This window comes from Myotis yumanensis, unplaced genomic scaffold (assembly GCF_028538775.1).
Source record: "Myotis yumanensis isolate MYYU_CA2020_CCGP unplaced genomic scaffold, mMyoYum1.0.hap1 SCAF_18, whole genome shotgun sequence".
NCBI lineage: Eukaryota > Metazoa > Chordata > Mammalia > Chiroptera > Vespertilionidae > Myotis > Myotis yumanensis.
Window position 1 is genome coordinate 1,712,293 of NW_027223769.1, and position 19,247 is coordinate 1,731,539.

General features: G+C 42.5%; 2 pseudogenes; both read left to right on the forward strand.

Annotated features, from left to right (window-relative positions):
- The first annotated feature begins 437 nt into the window (after window positions 1-437).
- Window positions 438-7,813, forward strand: LOC138997107 (ER membrane protein complex subunit 2-like; annotated as a pseudogene).
- Window positions 7,814-16,234: 8,421 nt separating this feature from the next.
- LOC138997293 (E3 ubiquitin-protein ligase RNF14 pseudogene) lies at window positions 16,235-18,118 on the forward strand (annotated as a pseudogene).
- The last annotated feature ends 1,129 nt before the right edge of the window (window positions 18,119-19,247 follow it).

Here is a 19,247-nt window from a genome sequence, read left to right on the forward strand (position 1 = left end):
TACAGAGTAATAGGATTCTGACTTTAATTGTCCCCAGTCCATTGTCCTCAGGTGTAGGGAGAGTTTTTTCAACAGGTTGGGCAATTGCTTCTGCCTGGAGGCTAATTGCTACTTTTAATCTCTTAAGTGGCCTCAGGGCAAGGTGTTTTCTAATACCAGTGGTTCTCAACCTTGGCTGCACATTAGAATCACCTGGGAATCTTTTTGAAATCCTGATTTCTGGGCCTCATCTTCCAGAAATTCTGTTTCTTTGTTACTAATGTTGTGACCCCACCCCATAACAAAGAAACAGAAATTCCAGAGGATGAGGCTCAGAAACCAGGATTTTAAAAAGATTCCCTGGTGATTCTAATGTGCAGCCAAGGTTGAGAACCACTGTCCAATTCGGCGTGTTGACTGTTTTTCCCCCAGGCAAGGCAGATGTCTATGTGGGAAAGATGTCCTCCACTGCGTGAGGGAATGACTCAGCCCAGGAAATTTGGGGGTGTCTGCCTTCTGAGCTCTATCCCTCGAGCCCCAGTCCTGGGTTCTACTCTCACGGCTCCAGTCCACTTCACCCTCCCTCTGCCAGAGCACAAAATGGGTGGCTCCACAGGGAATTTTTGTGCCTTGGCCCTTCAAGAGGGTGCCTGAACTTTCAGCTGCCCCTCCCTGACAGACAGCACCCCTCTGCTTTTCATAGCTAGATGCTATGTGGGTAGTCTCCTCAGTTTGGTGCTCTCTGCTGGGGAACCCAGCTTCCGGATTAGATTCCAGAGTTTTCAGTGGAACCCCCACCCCACCCCCACAGCTGAGATATCTCTCCGGGACTTCCGTTGCTGTCTGTGGGTGCCCAGAAAGCCCTTTCATGCCTTCACTCCTCCTACCAGTCTGTATGTTATCTCCACCTTCGGTCCTTGGGTATCAAGGTACTCTCCTGTAAGTTTTGCATTGATTACACAGGAAGCCTTTCCATATTTCAGTTGTAATTTCAGCTTGTTCCTGGGAGCATGTCCATGAAGCATCCTCCTACTCTGCAGACATATTTAATCTCCTCCACAGTGAAGATTTTTTTAAAAAATAAAAATAGCAATAAGAAATTTTTTTAAATAAATCTTTATTGTTCAGATCATTACAGTTGTTCCTCTTTTTCCCCTCATAGCTCCCCTCCACTGTTCCCACCCCACCCTTGGCCCTTACCCCCCCACACACTGTCCTCATCCATAGGTGTATGATTTTTGTCCAGTCTTTTCCCACATCCACAACACCCCTTTCCCCCCGAGAATTGTCAGTCCACTCCCTTTCTATGCCCCTGATTCTATTATATTCACCAGTTTACTCTGTTAATCAGATTTGTTATTCACTTGATTTTTAGATTCACTTGTTGATAGATATGTATTTGTTGTTCATAGTTTTTATGTTTACCTTTTTCTTCTTCCTCCACTTCTTAAAGAATACCTTTCAGCATTTCATATAATACTGGTATGGTGGTGATGAACTCCTTTAGCTTTTTCTTATCTGTGAAGCTCTTTATCTGACCTTCAATTCTGAATGATAGCTTTGCTGGGTAAAGTAATCTAGGTTGTAGGTTCTTGCTATTCATCATTTTGAATAATTCTTGCCACTCCCTTCTGGCCTGCATCGTTTCTGTTGAGAAATCAGCTGACAATCGTATGGATACTCCCTTGTAGGTAATTAACTGTTTTTCTCTTGCTGTTTTTAAGATTCTCTCTTTGACTTTTGCCCTTGGCATTTTAATTATGATGTGTCTTGGTGTGGTCCTCTTTGGATTCCTTTTGTTTGGGGTTCTCTGCGCTTCCTAGACTTGTAAGTCTATTTGTTTCACCAGGTAGGGGAAGTTTTCTGTCATTATTTCTTCATATAGGTTTTCAATATCTTGCTCTCTTTCTTCTTCTGGCACCCCTATAATTCAGATGTTGGTACGCTTGAAGTTGTCCCAGAGGCTCCTTACACTATCTTCATATTTTTGGATTCTTTTTTCTTTTTGCTTTTCCAGTTGGGTGTTTTTTGCTTCTTCATATTTCAAATCTTTGACTTGATTCTTGCAATCCTCTAGTCTGCTGTTGGAAAGTCTGTATAATATTCTTTATTTCAGTCAGTGTATGCTTAATTTCTAGTTGGTTCTTTATCACAACATTGAGGGTCTCACTAAATTTATCGGTGGTTTCTAGAAAATTCTTGAAAAGCCTTAAAAGTGTGGTTTTGAACTCTATATCCAGTCGTTTGCTTTCCTCCATTTCTGTCATTTGTGGCCTATTTCTTTGTCTCCACATTTTGGCTGCTTCCCTGTGTTGATAGAGTGGTTTGTGTGCTAGGTGTCCTATAGGGCCCAGTGGCTCAGCCTTCCCAATTACCTGAGGTGGACACTCTTGGTGCACCCTTTGTGGGCTTTGTGCACAGGCTTGTTGTAGTTAAGCCTTGATTGTTGTTGGTATCACTGGGAGGAATTGACCTCCAGGCCAATTGGCTGTGAGAATCAGCTGTGTCTACAGTGGGAGAACTTCTGTGCTGGAGACACCCTTATGGGGCAAGACTTGCTTCAGTGGGGCTTTGGTGCTCACTGAGTCTGCCCCCTGAGTGTGTCCCTTATGGATCTGAGGAGTTGTAATATGGATGGTCCCACTCTGACCACTGGGTACACTGGCTCTTGGATCTCTAAGGAGGTGCTAATTTAGCCTCTGCCTGAGGCTACACAGCAGGAGATACAGAGAGATCTGCAGATTCCTCTGCCTTGTTTGGAGTTTGGATGTGCCCAGATGAGGCCCAGCTGTGAAGCAATGCAAGCTGCTATGGGACCTTGGGACTTCTTTTGGAATTTCTGTGTCTCTATGACCCAGCTGCAGTTTGTTAGGTAATTTTAGATTGCAAAGGGTCAGGTCATTCATATGCAAAAGCCTCTGCACACAGCTTGGGTGGGGCATGGTCTCAGGGAATCAACAGGGTGGAGCAAATGGCTATGGCTGATCCTCAGTCCTGCCCTAAGAGGTCCCGGGTCTTAGTGTCCCATGGTAATCACTGCAAGCACCTCTGAGAGAAAGCCACCCTCAAGTTCTGCCCACTGCCAGACAGTCCAGTTTCTCCCCGTATGAGTCTGGGTCCCCAGAGACTCACCCGGAACTGGAGTTCAGAGCAGTCGGGAGCTTGAGACTTCCTCCCGATTGAAAAAGACAATCGTGTCCTCAGTTGCCAGCCCTTTCCACGATCGCACCGCCGTACCTCTGCACTTTACTTCTGCACCTCCTCTGAGTCTCAGTGTGCTTTTCTCTTTCCTTCTAGTTGTAGAATTTCCACTCAGCCAGCTTTCCTGTGGTTCTGGATGATGTCTGTTTTGTTTTTTAGTTGTAGTTTTGAAGTGGTTGTGCGAGGTAGCAATTTCAGGTGTTTACCTATGCCGCCATCTTGGTTTCTCATCCCCGGAAATTCTTATACACCAATAATTTAATCACCATAAATGTCAATGGACTGAAATAATCAATAAAAAGTCACAGAGTAGCAGATGGATAATAAATTTTAAAAACCCAACTATATGACTCCTTTAGGAGATATAGCTCAGCCTAAAAGACAAATATAGACACAAAGTGAAAGGGTGAAAAGTGATTCCCCAAGCAAATGGCATCCAGAGAAAAGCAGATGTAGCCATACTTATATCTGACAAAATAGATTTCAAGATAAAAAGGGTAACAAGAGAAAAGGTGGACATTTTATAATTATCTAAAGAATAATACATCAAAAAGACATAACACTTATCAATTATATGCACCCAATCTGTGAAGACCAAAATATATAAAGCAGCTGCTAATAACTAAAGGGAGAAACTCACCAAACTCACAATTATGGTAGATGGAACTTAAATACCCCATTGACAGCTAAGGATAGATCATCCCCAAAAAATAATAAAGAAATATCAGCCTTAAATGACACATAAGAACAAATGGACATAATCAACATTCACAGAGCCTTTCAACGCAGAACAGCAGATTACCCATTCTTCTCTAGTGCACATGGAACATTCTCAAAGATAGACCATATGTTGGGTCACAAAACTAGCCTCAACTACAATGCTTTGAAATTGGAGATCAACTGCAAAAGGAAAATAAGAAAAACCACAAAAATATAGAGATTAAACAACATGCTACTAAATGATGACTGGGATAAGGGGGAAAAAAAGGAGAGATCAAAAGATACATGAAGATATGGGGATGACAATACAACATGTCAAAACTTTTGGGATGCAGCAAAAGCAGTAATAAGAGGGAAGTTCATATCATTACAAGCCTATCTCAAGAAACAAAAGAAATCCCAAGTAGACAACCTAACATTTCACCTTAATGAACTAGAAAAAGAACAAATGCAGCCCAAAGTCAGCAGAAAGAAACTAACTATAAATATCAGAGCAGAATTAACAAAATAAGGAACAAAAAGACAATAGAAAGAAATAATGCAACAAAGAGCTGGTTCTTTGAAAAGATAAATAAAATTGACAAGTCTTTGGCTAGACTCATTAAGGAAAAAAGAGAAAAGACTCAAACAAAATCAAAAACAAAAGAGAAGTTACAACAAACACCACAGAAATACAAAAGGTCATTCAAGAATACTATAAAAGACTATATGCCACCAAATTTAATAACCTAGAAGAAATGGACAAGTACCTAGAAATATATAATCTCCCTAGACTGAATCTATGAAGAAAAGGAAAATTGAAACAGACTGATCAATAATAAGGAAATTGAAACAATCATCAAAAGCATTCCCCAAAGTAAAAGCCCAGGAGAGATGACTTCAATAGTGAATTCTACCTAACATGCAAAGAAGATTTGATACCTATCTTCCTGAAACCCTCTCCCCCTCCCCCGCCAAAAAAAAAAAAAAAAAAAAAAAAACTGAAAAAGAGGCAAGACTTCCTAACTCAATTTATGAGGTCAACATACCTTGATACCAAAACCTGGCAAGGATAACACACACACACACACACACACACACACACACACACACCACAGATTACGGAACAATATCTATGATTAATACAGATGCATAAATTCTAAACAAAATACTAGCAAATTGAATGTAACAGTATGTTAAAAAGATCTAGTGAGGTTTGTTCAGGAGGTACAAGGAGTCTCCAGTAAATCAATCAATGTGATATACCACATTAACAAAATGAAGGATAAAAATCATATGATCATGTTCATAGATGCATAAAAAAGCATTTGAAGAGGAATATATACCAATGGAAATATGATCAGAATCCCCTGCTAACTCTTGGAGACATTGAAAATCACATTGCCAGGGGCATAGCTGCCTAGCAAAGATCCTGAGAATACCTGGCCACAGGTGTTTATAATAGAACTAGGGGCCCAGTGCATGAAGATTCATGCACAGGGGGTGGGTCCCTCAGCCCAACCTGCACCCTCTCCAATCTGGGAGCCCTCAGGGGAGCCCTCTCCAATCGAGAGTTTCTGTCTGTCTTTGCAATCATATGAGTGAATTGTCTGAGAACCCCCCAACCCAGTTTGGTTTGTTGCTCACAGAATAATAGAGGCTTTATTTTTCTTTGCTTCATTGGTGGAGATTTCCTGGAAGTTTTAGGATATCTTCCCTTTAATTTTTCCTAGACACCCTGATTTTAGTTATGTCTCTCACCTTAACTTTCCCTCCATCACCCACTGCAACAGTAATTTGCTCCAGGCTCACTTTGCTCTAGTGTCTAGGACCATGGTCAGCAAACTGTGGCTCACGAGCCACATGCAGCTCTTTGGCCCTTTGAGTGTGGCTCTTCCACAAAATACCACAAAATACCACATGCGGGCGCGCATGTACAGTGCGATTGAAACTTTGTGGCCCATGCGCAGTAGTCGGTATTTTGTGGAAGAGCCACACTCAAGGGGCCAAAGAGCCGCATGTGGCTCGCGAGCCGCAGGTTGCCAAGCTGCAGTTTGCCGACCACTGGTCTAGGAGATCCGTCTGCCACCAGAACTACTATTCCCAGAATTCCTGGTGCTTCCCGCACTCTTGGTTTTCCCTTCCTGCTCTGTCTTCATCTTACAGCCTCTCACTCTGCCAAGTCCTCCAAGCCACCAGCTCTCCCTCTCTGCTCTCCATCTGGCGGCTTGGGGAGCCAAGTTCCCCAAGTCACTCCATTCTCCACTGGCTCTCCCGCTCTGCTTTCTGTCAGGTGCCTGTGTATGCAAATTAACCCGCCATCTTTGTCAGATTAATTTGCATACTCACTCCTGATTGGCTGGTGAGCATAGCAGAGGGACAGTCAATTTACATGTTTCTCTTTTATTATATAGGATAGCCCTTGATTATCTTTAGCTGAGCTAGGAGGTGTTTGTGCTGTGGCCAACACTTCCTGATGTACCTGGATCAACACTTTGGTTACATAAGATCATTGAGCAGCCATTTGGTTTAAAAGGATGACTCCTTTAACAAGGTATTTTTTGTTTGTTTATTTGGGTTTTGGGAACTTTGGCTCCAAAGTGCACTCCAAACATTGGGAATCATCCTGCCTTATAGAGTAAAACCTCAATATAACAGACTAATTTGGGTGAGGGGGTGTCCGTTAAAGCCAAAAGTCCATTATATAATAAAGTAGGTTTTCTGAATGCATATGCTTAAAAATTGACAAATTAGTTAGTTTTTCTGTTTTACTAATGTAGATATGTTTGTATAATTAAAATTAAATATGTATGAAAAGTTTAATTCTCCAGAAAAGTTTTCTATATGTATTACAATAAATTGACATTTATACTGAATAGGTCTAGTAAACCTATGTTTTCACCAGGCACCAAGAGCAAACAAATGCACATGGCTAGGGCGTGGCTTAGCACACATCGGAACAAGTATTAAAACTGCTACAGAAAGTCACGCCAGTAGACAACAGAACCAATTACCAAGCATGATGCAATGCGATCATGTGTTAACCATTTGCCAAACATTGTTTATAAGTGGCGAGAGAGCTTTATGAGATCACTTAGGAAGAAATGAAAGAGAAATTAGAGGAAAGAAAACTCATAAAATTGTCAGAAATTATGAGAGTTAAACAGGAATTTATTAATGGACATGCTACTAAGCTTGGAGCTGATATTTGGATCTATATGAACAGGTGATAGTGCAGCGCTAGACTATGGGCAGGATGACTTGGCTTGGCTTGGCTTGGCTAAGGAGTTGAGAAGACAGTTCTCTGGCAGTCACAGAATCAAGCACTAACTGGCATGAGATTTGCAGCCATGGAAAAATACGATGATGCTGTACAGCTGTATGATCTAATCTTACATGAAGGTCCAACTAACACTGCACTGGGAAAGCATAAGATTGCCACTCTAAAAGCCCAGGGAAAGTGTGGAGGCCATTCGAGAAGTGAATGAGTGTCTGGAACAATTTGTTGGAGACCAAGAAACCTGGCCTGAATGTGCATGGCTTCTTATCAATGAACATGACCATGCTAAAGCAGCTTTTTCCTTGGAGGGGCTTATGCTGACTAATCCACAAACCATGTACACTGTCAGCAGTACGCTGAGGTGAAACACACCCAAGGAGGACTTGAACTTTTAAGAAAGTGTTTTGCACAGGCATTGACACTGAACAGCAGAAATATGAGAGCTTTGTTTGGACTTTACATATGAGCAAGTCATATTGCTTCTAATCCAAAACCAAGTAAAAAAAAAAAAAAAGTACATCATGAAATATGCTAGTTGGGCAGCTAGTCAAATAAACAGCTTATCAGTTTGCAGGCTGAAGGAAGAAGGAAACCACATGTTCTCTAAAGGTAGTTGAAGACATGTTGGAAACACAGCAGATTGCCCAGTCTTAAGGTTTCCAAACCTCTTTCATGTTACCTTTCACAATTGAACTTACTGGCCTGTGTCTTATTTACTGAATGCCCAGTGATATTTATATATTAATTTCCTGTTCAAGCAGTTGTAAATAATGTGTTTATATGAACCTAAAAATGCTTTTATTGCTAAGCAGCAAGATAGGGGAAGTCCATGGAAGAAAGATTTAAGATGAGTCTTATGAATTATACATCATTCTCTTCAGATTACACACATATAACTGCTTTTGAACTAAAATCTGATCTAGAAATAACCTCGTTAAACAAGCCATAATATTTATTTTAAAATATTAATTAATTAATTAATTAATGTTCAGTCATGAGACAGGTAAAACAAGGCAAAAATCATTAATTTATAACAGTTGGAATAAGTTGAATTTATTAATTCAGATGGCTAAGCCTTTAATTTTTAGAGAAGCCCATGAAACAGGTAGATTCAGAGCTGACAGTACTATTTTAATCTCTTAAGAATCTAGGTACCTTTAATTTATTACATAATTGCTTGGATATTGTGGTTTTGTTTTATACATTAGGATAAGGACAAATTTGTAAATCCCCTGTAACCCATAATATGGCAATATCTGACCTAGTGGTGGAACCTATAAATTATACCATTTAGAGAAATGTTTCTCAAATCCTCAGTGTTCTTGAGAATTACCTGAGGTGCTTTTTGATATGGAGACCCCTGGACTCCTTGTCCTTATGGCCAAGCCTGAGATAAATGGGACTGGGGTGGGGATGTGCTGCCCGCTAGTGGGCAGACCTGCAAGGGGCAGGCAAAGGGGTGGGTGTGTCCTAATGTAACAAGGCAAAAAAGGTAAGTTATTCCTTCTACAACATGAGCCTTTGTTAATTAGATGTAGAAGATCTAACCATGAATCATTGCATTTAAAATATCCTATATAATAAAAGGTTAATATGCAAATCAACCAAACTGTGGAACGACCAGTCTCTATGATGTGCACTGAGCACCAGGGGGCAGATGCTCAACACAGGAGCATCTGTGAAAGGGCACAGGCTGGGCTGAGGGAACCCCCCTTAAGTGCACATATTTTGTGCACCAGGCCTTTAGTTTGTTACAAAAACTCTCAGCAAACATCATACACAATGGGCAAAAGCTAAAACCATTTCCTCTAAGAACAGGGACAAGACAGGGATGTCCACTTTCACCATTCTTATTCAACATAGTATTGGAACTCCTAGACACAGCGATCAGACAAGAAGAAGAAATAAAAGGCATCCAAATTGGAAAGGAGGAAGTAAAACTCTCATTATTCACAGATGACATGATATTGTACATAGAAAACCCTAAAGACTCCACAAAATCAACACCCAAAAATGGATGGCTTTTTTTTTATTCACCAATAATGAACACTCAGAAAGAGAAACTAAACAAGCAATCCCATTTACCATTGCAACAACAAAAAATTAAAATATAAAATACTTAGGAAAAGACCTGTATTTGAAAAACTACAGGACATTGAAAAAAGAAATAGAAGAAGATATAAATAAGTGGAAGAATATACCATGTTCATAAATTGGTAGAATCAACATCATTAAAATGTCCATATTACCCAAGGCAATCTACAGATTCAGTGCAATCCCTATTAAAATACCAATGACATATTTCACAGATCTAGAACAAACACTCCAAAAAATTATATGGAACCAAAAAAGACCCTGAATAGCAACAGCAATCTTGAGAAAGAAGAACAAAGTTGGCGGAATCACAAAACCAGATTTCAAGTTATATTACAAAGCCACCGTAATTGAAATAGTTTGATACTGGCACAAGAACAGGCATATGATCAATGAAACAGAACAGAGAACCCAGAAATCAACCCAAGCCATTATGCTCAATTATTATTTGACAAAGGAGACAAAGGCATACATTGGAGTGAAGACAGCCTCTTTGATCAACCGAAGGACTTGTATGCATGCATATAAGCATAACCAATGGACATAAGACACTGGGGAGTAGGGGAGGCCGGGGGATTGTCAAGGGTGGGGGGAAAAAAAGGAGACATATGTAATACTCTTTGTAATACTTTAAGCAATAAAAAAAAAATTTAAAAAAAAGACAGCCTCTTCAATAAATGGTTTTGGGAAAATTGGACAGATGTTGTAATGTACCCCGCGAATCACACAAGGATGCCTCAAGAAGTCGAATTAAGGAGTCACATTTATTGAAAATCCGGGACTATGAAGGGCCATTTTGCTCTCCAAATCTCATAGTAATTACCTAGCCCTAACACCAGATTTATATAGGCAAAAATCACAAAGGTATTGATTACATCTCAGGGTTTGGAATGAGGAACCTAGTTTGCAAAAAAAGCAGTTTACAGAAGCAGAATTGAGCATGTTAGTTAAATTATAGTTTTGGGTCTCTGGACCACTGAGTTGACAGAAACACATTATCTAGAGCCCTCGGGTCTTGGGACCACTGAGTCAACAGAAACACATTATCTGGAGTCATCGAGGCAATTTAGAGTGATTGTGCTATCCTGGTCTTGGGACCACTGAGTCAACCGGAACACATTATCTGTGGCCACTGAGGTAATTTAAGATAATTGTGCTGTCCTGGTTCCCAGGTACAGAAGAATGTGCTTCGATAACCAGTAAGATCACAATCAATGGGATATTCAAACCACCAAAAATGGAGTATTCATTGATTGGGATAGCATACATAAGTTCAGAAAATCAAAGTAACTTTTCTATTGTTAAACAAAGCAAATAAGTATAGAAGCCAAACAGCAGGGTTAAAGTTAAACTATAGTTTCTACCTGAGATGATTGCTACCATACTTCACAGATACATGCAAAAAAATGAAACTATTAATCTCCAACATTTATAGGGAACTCATACAACTTTACAAAAGGAAGATAAACAATTCAATCAAAAAATGGGCAAAGGACCTAAATAGACACTTTTCAAAAGAGGGCATTCAGAAAGCCAAGAGACATATGAAAACATGCTCAAAGTCACTAATCATCCAAGGGATGCAAATCAAAACAACAATGAGGTACCAACTCATACCTGTCAGAATGGCTATCATCAACAAATCAATAAATGACAAGTGCTGGAGAGGATGCAGAGAAAAAGGAACACTTGTGCACTGCTGGTGGGAATGCAGACTGGTGCAGCCACTGTGGAAGACAGTATGGAATTTCCTCAAAAAGTTAAAAATGGAACTCCCATTTGACCCAGTGATCCCACTTCTAGGAATATATCCCAAGAAGCCAGAAACACCAATCAGAAAGGATATATGCACCCCTATGTTCATAGCAGCACAATTTACCATAGCTAAGATCTGGAAACAGCCTAAGTGCCCATCAGCAGATGAATGGATTAGAAAACTGTGGTACATCTACACAATGGAATACTACGCTGTGGTAAAAAAAAAAAAAAAAAGAAGGAATTCTTACTATTTGCAACAGCATGGATGGAACTGGAGAGCATTATGCTAAGTGAAATAAGCCAGTCAACGAAAGAAAAATACCACATAATCTCACTCACTTATGGATAATTAAGACCATTATAAACTGATGAACAAAAATAGATTTAGAGGCAGAGCAGCATCGAACAGACTGTCAAACTACAGTGGGAAGGCCGGGGAGGGTTGGGGGAACGGGGTAAAAGATCAACCGAAGGACTTGTATGCATGCATATAAGCATAACCAATGGACACAAGACACTGGGAGGTAGGGGAAGCCAGGGGAAGGTCAAGGGGAGAGAAAAAAAGGAGACGTATGTAATACTCTTTGTAATACTTTAAGCAATAAAACAAAATTTTTTAAAAAATGAAACTAAACCACGAACTTACACCATACACAAGAATAAACTAAAAATGGATAAAAGACTTAAATCTAAGTCATGAAATCATAAAAATACTAGAAGGAGCCATAGGCTTCAAAATCTCAGACATCTCTCAAGGCAATATGTTTAAGGATACATCCTCCTTTCTCCACTTGCAGAAAACTAAGGAGAAAGTAAACAAATGGGACTACATCAAAATAAAAAGCTTCTGCACAGCAAAAGAAACCATCAATAAAATGAAAAGGAAGCCTACTGAATGGGGAAAAGATATTTGGCAATGATACATCTGATAAAGGGTTAATATCCAAAATACATAAGAAACTCATACAACTTAACAAAAGAAAGACAAATAATCCAATTAAAAAATGGGCAAAAGACCTAAATAGACACTTCTGCAAAGAGGACATACAGACAGCTAAGAGACATATGAAAAAATACTCACAGTCACTGATCATCAGAGAGATGCAAATTAAAACAACAACGAGGTATTACCTCACATCTGTCAGAATAGCTACCATCAACAAGTCAGCAAATGGTAAGTGCTGGCAAGGATGTGGAGGAAATGGAACCCTAGTGCACTGCTGGTTGAAATGCAAATTGGTGCAACCATTATGGAAAATAATATGGAATTTTCTAAAAAAATTAAATATGGAATTGTCGTTTGACCCCATGTTCCTACTTCTAGAAATACATCCTAAGAAACCTGAAATACAAATCAGAAAGAATGTATGCACCCCTATGTTCATAACAGCACAATTTGCAATAGCTAAGATCTGGAAACAGCCTAAGTGCCCATCAGTAGATGTGTGGATAAAAAAAAGCTGTGTTACATTTATACCATGGAATACTATGCAGCAATAATAAAGAACAATCTCTTACCCTTTGAGACAGCATGGAGGGACCTGGAGAGTATCATGCTAAGTGAAATAAGTGAGTCAGAGAAAGACAAGTATCACATGATGACACTCATAAGTGGACTCTAAGTAACAAAATAAACTGATAGAGTGGATCCAGAGACTCAAAACATGGAACAGAGTGTGGAATCTTGGAGGAAAGGTGGGGGAGGGTGGGTGAGTGAGAGGTAATCAACCAAGAACCTCATATGCATATATGCATGGCCCATGGACATAGAAAATGGGCAGTGAGGCCCTGGGGCTGGGGGCAGGGCGAGCTGGGGGGAGTAATGGGGGAGAAAAGGAAACATATGTAATACTTTCAACAATAAATAACTATAAAAATAAAATAACTATTCGTTAAATGGCTCTCAAATCTCCTTACCTTGAGATTCACAAGTGTGCAGAGGTACATCACACAAACACACACATGCGCACACACATGCACACACACACAACACTCAGGGAACCGTCATGGACAGCACCAGGCAGCCAACAGGAGCAGAGCAAAGAGAATTAATGGCACCCAAGATGTCCCTGGGTCAGTCAGGTCAGAATCTGCTCTGAGGGCTGAGAAGGGGCTGGGGAAGAGACAGGACCTGCAGGAAGTGGGGAGGGCACCATGGGACTGGGGACTGCTGACCAGGAAGGAGCACTATTCCCAACACAGAACACATCTCTCTGCAGTCCTATGAATACAGAAGGTCCTGGGCCTGGCTGTCCTTGCCTCATCCCAACACCAGCCCTGATTCAGGACGCTGAATTTGCAGTGGGTTGGATTGAGTAATTCCAAACACAAACGCCTGTCCTCCAAAATAAAAAAATATCCATGCATTCTCTGTCAAATTCCCAAGGCACACACTACTAGCATCTAAATTAGCAGGAAATTGAACATTTCCTTGGTGTCCCCCCAACCCAGGACTCACCCCACATGTCCACTTGCAGACTCACAAGGTAATAACAATTGTCCCTGAATCTCTCCTTTGTTCAGCTGCTGCCACCTCCTGGCAGGTGATGGTAATCAGGACATGGAGCCTGAGAGCCTGGTCCCACAACTGACCAGGGAGGCAGGACTGGGCCTCCACACTGGTGGGGTCAGGGGCAGCAATGACCATTCTGCAGCCTTGGGGGGACTGGGCAGTTGGGGGGACTGGGCAGTTGGGCAGACTGAGCTTCCCGAGTATGAGGGGGACAAAAGTTGATGCAGAACTGAGTGGGGAAGGACTGAGGCCTCAGCTGGAAGCACTGAAGGGGAGGTAATGGAATGTTCCCAGGGAAAAGGCTGGATTCTGCAGGGGAAATGCTCTAGCGCACTGACTCAGCTGTAGGCCCTAAGCAGGCTGTGTGCCTCCTGCTGGACCTCATCTCACAGCTCCCACCTCCAGGAATAAGGCTCTCTCCTCACATCCACCTGCCCTCCCTCACCCGGGCTCCTTCATGGTTTACTCTACATGAAGGGACTCTGGGTCCCTATTTTGCACTGCAGGGAAGGGGAGGGGAGGCTCAGTTCCCCACAGTCAACCCAGAAATGGTGTCCTGAAGAGGGCAGGGAGTCAGGGAGGTCCGCACCTTCCCATTTCCTGGGTCTGAGAAACCCTCCCTCACCCACCCTGAGCAGACCTCCACCTTGACTGCCATCATCATCAACCAACAGCATTTGGACACTTTCTTTTTAATAGTGGTCAGATGATTTCCAGTGCTAGGGGAAAATGTGACTCTCTAAGGCCAATAACACATCTCTCCTCATTCTTCAATAGGAAGGTTCTTGAAATACCCAGGAGGACCCACCACCCACTAAGGAAGGCCCAGTCTGAAATATTTCACACCAGCCCAGCCAAGACCCAGATGCTAAGTGGCAGGGCCTTCAGAGCCACAGGCTCATGACCATTGTCCCCTGTGACCACCCCTCATGCAGGAACATCTGGGCCCTGGGTGTCTATCCTATATTACCCACTGCCCTGAACCATCTCCCTCTACAATGACTTAGGCCAGTGATGGAGAACCTATGACACACGTGTCAGAGGTGACACGCGAACTCATTTTTTTGGTTGATTTTTCTTTGTTAAATGGCATTTAAATATATAAGATAAATATCAAAAATAGAAATCTTTGTTTTACTATGGTCACAAATATCAAAAAATTTCTATATGTGACATGGCACCAGAGTTAAGCTAGGGTTTTTCAAAATGCTGACACGTGGAGCTCAAAAGGTTCGCCATCACTGACTTAGGCCCTAGGGATGGTTCCAGGTCCCCAGTCCATGCTGCCACACCCCAATGTGAGGGGCTCCCCTGGGGACCCTGATGTCTGAACCAGGAGCTACACCCTGAACAAATCTAAAGAGTATTTGAAAAGTGGGGGCTGTTGCAGTAAAAACATGCATTTATTTGTCTCAGGTGATGGAAAAGGTCTCCAGGAGCTCAAGGAGGAGTGTGGGTGCCCTCTAGTGGTTTGTTCCTGCTAGAAGAGGAGAGAAAGAGGCAGGAGAGTTGATAGACTGGGGCTGACCTTAGACAGAGGGCACATTCAGGTTCAGAAGGAGGCATAGTTAGAGGTGATGACTGATGGCTCCCTTAGCTCACCGGCTGGAAGACTGGGTTGTGAAAGGGTGTGCCCACAATTCAGAATGACACCAGTGGGTTGTACTGCAAAGTCAGGTGGGGAAAATTCTGTATACACTAAGAAAAGAAAAAAACGTCATAACAAATCTATATGCCATGCCATTAGACAACCTACTCTGATGTTCTTACCATCTCAAGCATCTTAGCAGTAAATGCAGTCATTTCTATCATTAGGAAGAAACATCTTATTAAGAAGAAAACTATATCATAGGAGTTCATCTATATTTTCCGAATCATACACTATGCCAACACAGAGCTAGATTGTAGAGGAGCAGCTGGATCTGATGTAGACCAAGAGGAAGTTATGGATGAGAGAGCCATGCAGGATGTGGAATCATTGTCAAATCTGACTTAAAAATGAATTTATGGCCCTAGCGGGTTTGACTCAGTGGATAGATTTCAGCCTGTGGACTGAAGGGTGCTAGGTTCGATTCTGTCAAGGCACATGCTCGGGTTGCAGGCTCAATACCCAGTAGGGGTGTGGGGAAGGGAAGGAGGCAGCCAATAAGTGATTCTTATCATTGAGGTTTCTATCTCTCTCTCTCCCTCTCCCTTCATCTCTGAAAGCAATAAAAAAATATATTTTTAAATAATAATAATAAAGATGCATTTATGCCCCCAAATGGACAGTGTCAGGTCTCATTCCCAGCACCTGTGGGCTATCAACCCCTGTCCCAATCCCTGGACCCCTCTCTGAACTACAAAACTTTTAATGTTCCCTCATTAGGGGGTTGGGTGAGGTCTATGTAGTGTCCTCACCATCCATTCCTCCACCTCTCAGACTCTGGGCAGAATCTGCTGTCCACTCTTGGGTGTGATACATAAATTACCGACCTCTATTTCTGTCCTTCCTCCACCCCAGCATGTGACAAGTACTCTCTGCAGGTAATTTTGAGGGGAAAGTTCTCAAAAACTGTTGCCTTGGCCCACCCTGAACAGACCTCTACCTTCAGTGCCATCATCATCAACCAGAAGCATCTGGACACTTTCTTTTTAATAGTGGTCAGGTGCTTTCCAGGGAAAATGTGACTCTCTCTGTACAGGGATGAGTAATAAACGGACAGAGGGAAATGGCATTAGTGTTCACAGAAGGTGACCTATATGAACGCTTAAAATCACAGGTGAGTCCACATGAAACCCACATTCTTGAACTAAAATATGGATCGTGGGTGACTTTCACCATTTCCTAAGAGCTAAACTACAAAAGTGATAATAATGAACTAGAGGGAAGAGGCACTGCGCAGGTTGAGCGGGGCGTCTCTGGACCAGTGGGGCCAGAGGCTTGGAGGGGCCTCGGGGCTAGGGCGGAGGGCGGAACCCTCGGGCTGGGACGGTGGGCTCACTGGAAGGAACAGTGAGACCGGAAGGAACAGTGGGGCCAGCGCTCCATGCAAGGGAGACCGAGAAGGGCTGCCGGGTCCGGGCAGCTCAGTGGGTTTCAGCCCACCAGACAGCGGACAGGGTGCCCCCAGTCTGTCCCAGCTAAGACCGCTCCCTGCCCCAGTCCAGGCCCTGCTCCATCGGGACCTCACAAGGCCGCACAGCGCGTTGTCCCAGCGCTGGGGCAGGTAGCGAGGCTTGGGCCTGCTCCCCAGTGTAGATGGCAGCATTTCTATAGTATATCCAGGATGACTTCCACATCTTGCCCTCTTATCAACTTCAGTCTCATCTCCACCGTCTGGGGAATAAATGGTGTATTTGCATGAATTCCAGACTCTGAACTGAAATAGACTGCAGTGTTCATATTATTTTCTTCTTGTTATTACTAACAGCTCCTCAGAAAATTAAATGTCGGCAGAAGATGAGACGCTCAGGAGGATGCATTGCTGGGCCTGGCGAGTATTTATGATGGAGATGAATTTAGAAAAGCAGAATCTGTCCAAGGTGGAGAAACCAGTATCTACTTGGACTTGCCACAAAATTTCAAGGTATTTGTGAGCGCTGGCTGCTCTCTGCAAGCACTTAGACAACTTGTGGGAAGAACACCGTGGCGACGTGGTCCTGTTTGCCTGCATGCAGTTTCTTAAGGAAGAGACCCTAGGGCAGTGATGGCGAACCTTTTGAGCTCCACGTGTCAGCATTTTGAAAAACCCTAACTCAACTCTGGTGCCGTGTCACATATAGAAATTTTTTGATATTTGCAACCATAGTAAAACAAAGATTTCTATTTTTGATATTTATTTTTGATATTTAATGCCATTTAACAAAGAAAAATCAACCAAAAAAATGAGTTCACGTGTCACCTCTGACACGCGTGTCATAGGTTCGCCATCACTGCCCTAGGGTGCCTGAATATTGTCTCTCCTTTTGAGCTCAGGATTGGCTCTCAGAAAAAAATTGCAGAGAAGGACGGCTCAAGCCTCTGGCAACACAGAGCTAGATTGTAGAGGAGCAGCTGGCTCTGCTGTCGACCAAGAGGAAGTTGAGGATGAGAGAGCCGTGCAGGACGTGGAATCATTGTCAAATCTGATCCAGGAAATCTTGGACTTTGATCAAGCTCAGCAGATAAAATGCTTTAATAGTGAATTGTTCCTGTGCAATATCTGTTTCCGTGAGAAGCTGAGTAGTGAATGCATGCATTTTTTGGAGTGCAGGCATTTGTATTGCAAGGCCTGTCTGAAGGACTACAAGTACTTTGAAATCCAGATCAAAGATGGCCAAGTTCAGTGCCTCCCTTGTCCAGAACCCAAGTGTCCTTCAGTGGTCAGGTCAACGAGCTAGTAGAAGCAGAGTTATTTTCCCATTATGATCGGCTTCTTCTGCAATCTACCTTGGACCTCATGGCAGATGTGGTATACTGCCCCTGCCCATGCTGCCAATTGCCTGTGATGCAGGAGCCTGGCTGTCCCATTGAGCATCTGCTCCCACTGCAATTTTGCCTTCTGGACTTATGTAGAGTGGCCTACCATGGCGTCTCTCCATATAAGCTCACTGCAGAAATTAGATGGATGTAACAAGATGACATGTACTGCTTGTATGCAATATTTCTGCTGGATTTGCATGGGTTCTCTCCACCTAACGCAAACCCTTATAAACATCTCACTGATCCTGCTTCCCAGTGTTTTAACTGGTTGTTCTATGCTGCAGATGTTGATGAATATATTTGGGAAGATGAGATTGAAGAAGACTAGTTCATTCCTCCTGCTCAAGACATGGAAGTGAAATGGTTTGCCCTGATCTTTTGCTGAATATACCAAGTAACTTGGCAGGATAGGATATTTAGGGTTACCATTCATTCACTCTTCCAATGTAAAAGATAAGGAAGACCGAAGTTTACATTTTCATGTGGCACTACTGACTAAGGCACATTCATGCATTTTTCAATGTAACATAATTGAGAAAATTATAAGCCAAAGGTTCAGAAATGAAAACTAAAGAATATTAAATATTACTATGTTCCCAAAACTGAATAGTTAAAAATTTAAATATTTATTTTCTTCCCCAAGCTTTAGGTAAGGAGAGAGGTCAAGAGTTCAACTTGTAGACCTTTTTATCTCTGAGAAGCATCCCTCTAAACTTCTGTGGGAGTCTCCTTACAGCTGGGGTGGTTAGAAGCCTTATTAAAATTGTACCGAGAGCCTGATCTCCCTTACTCCATGTTACATTTCTTCCAACCTAAATTTCTGCTAAGTTCTTTTTGGAGGGAGCCCTTTATAGCTGATTGGATGGCCCAGTATCTTTTTGGTCTACTGCTTTTCAGAATAGAAATTTATAATTTAAAAAATATTCTTTAATACCACAAACAATTTGGGTCACAGATATACCAGGTGGTAAGTACTTCACTGAAATTCATGCACAGGGGTGGGGGAGGTCCCTCAGCCTGGCCTGCACCCTCTTGCAATGCGGGACATCCCTCTCGCAATCCAGGACTGCTGGCTCCTAACCGCTCACGTGCCTGCCTGATCACCCCTAACTGCTCGCCTGCCTGCCTGATAACTCCTAACCGCCTCTGCCTTGGACCCCACACCCAGGAACCAGGCTTCCCTCCTCCGGCCAGCAGCAGGCAAACGGGACCCAGGTTTTCCTCCCTCTGGCAGCCACAGGCACCTGGGACCTCGACTTTGCCCAGTCTATCCGGTCTAG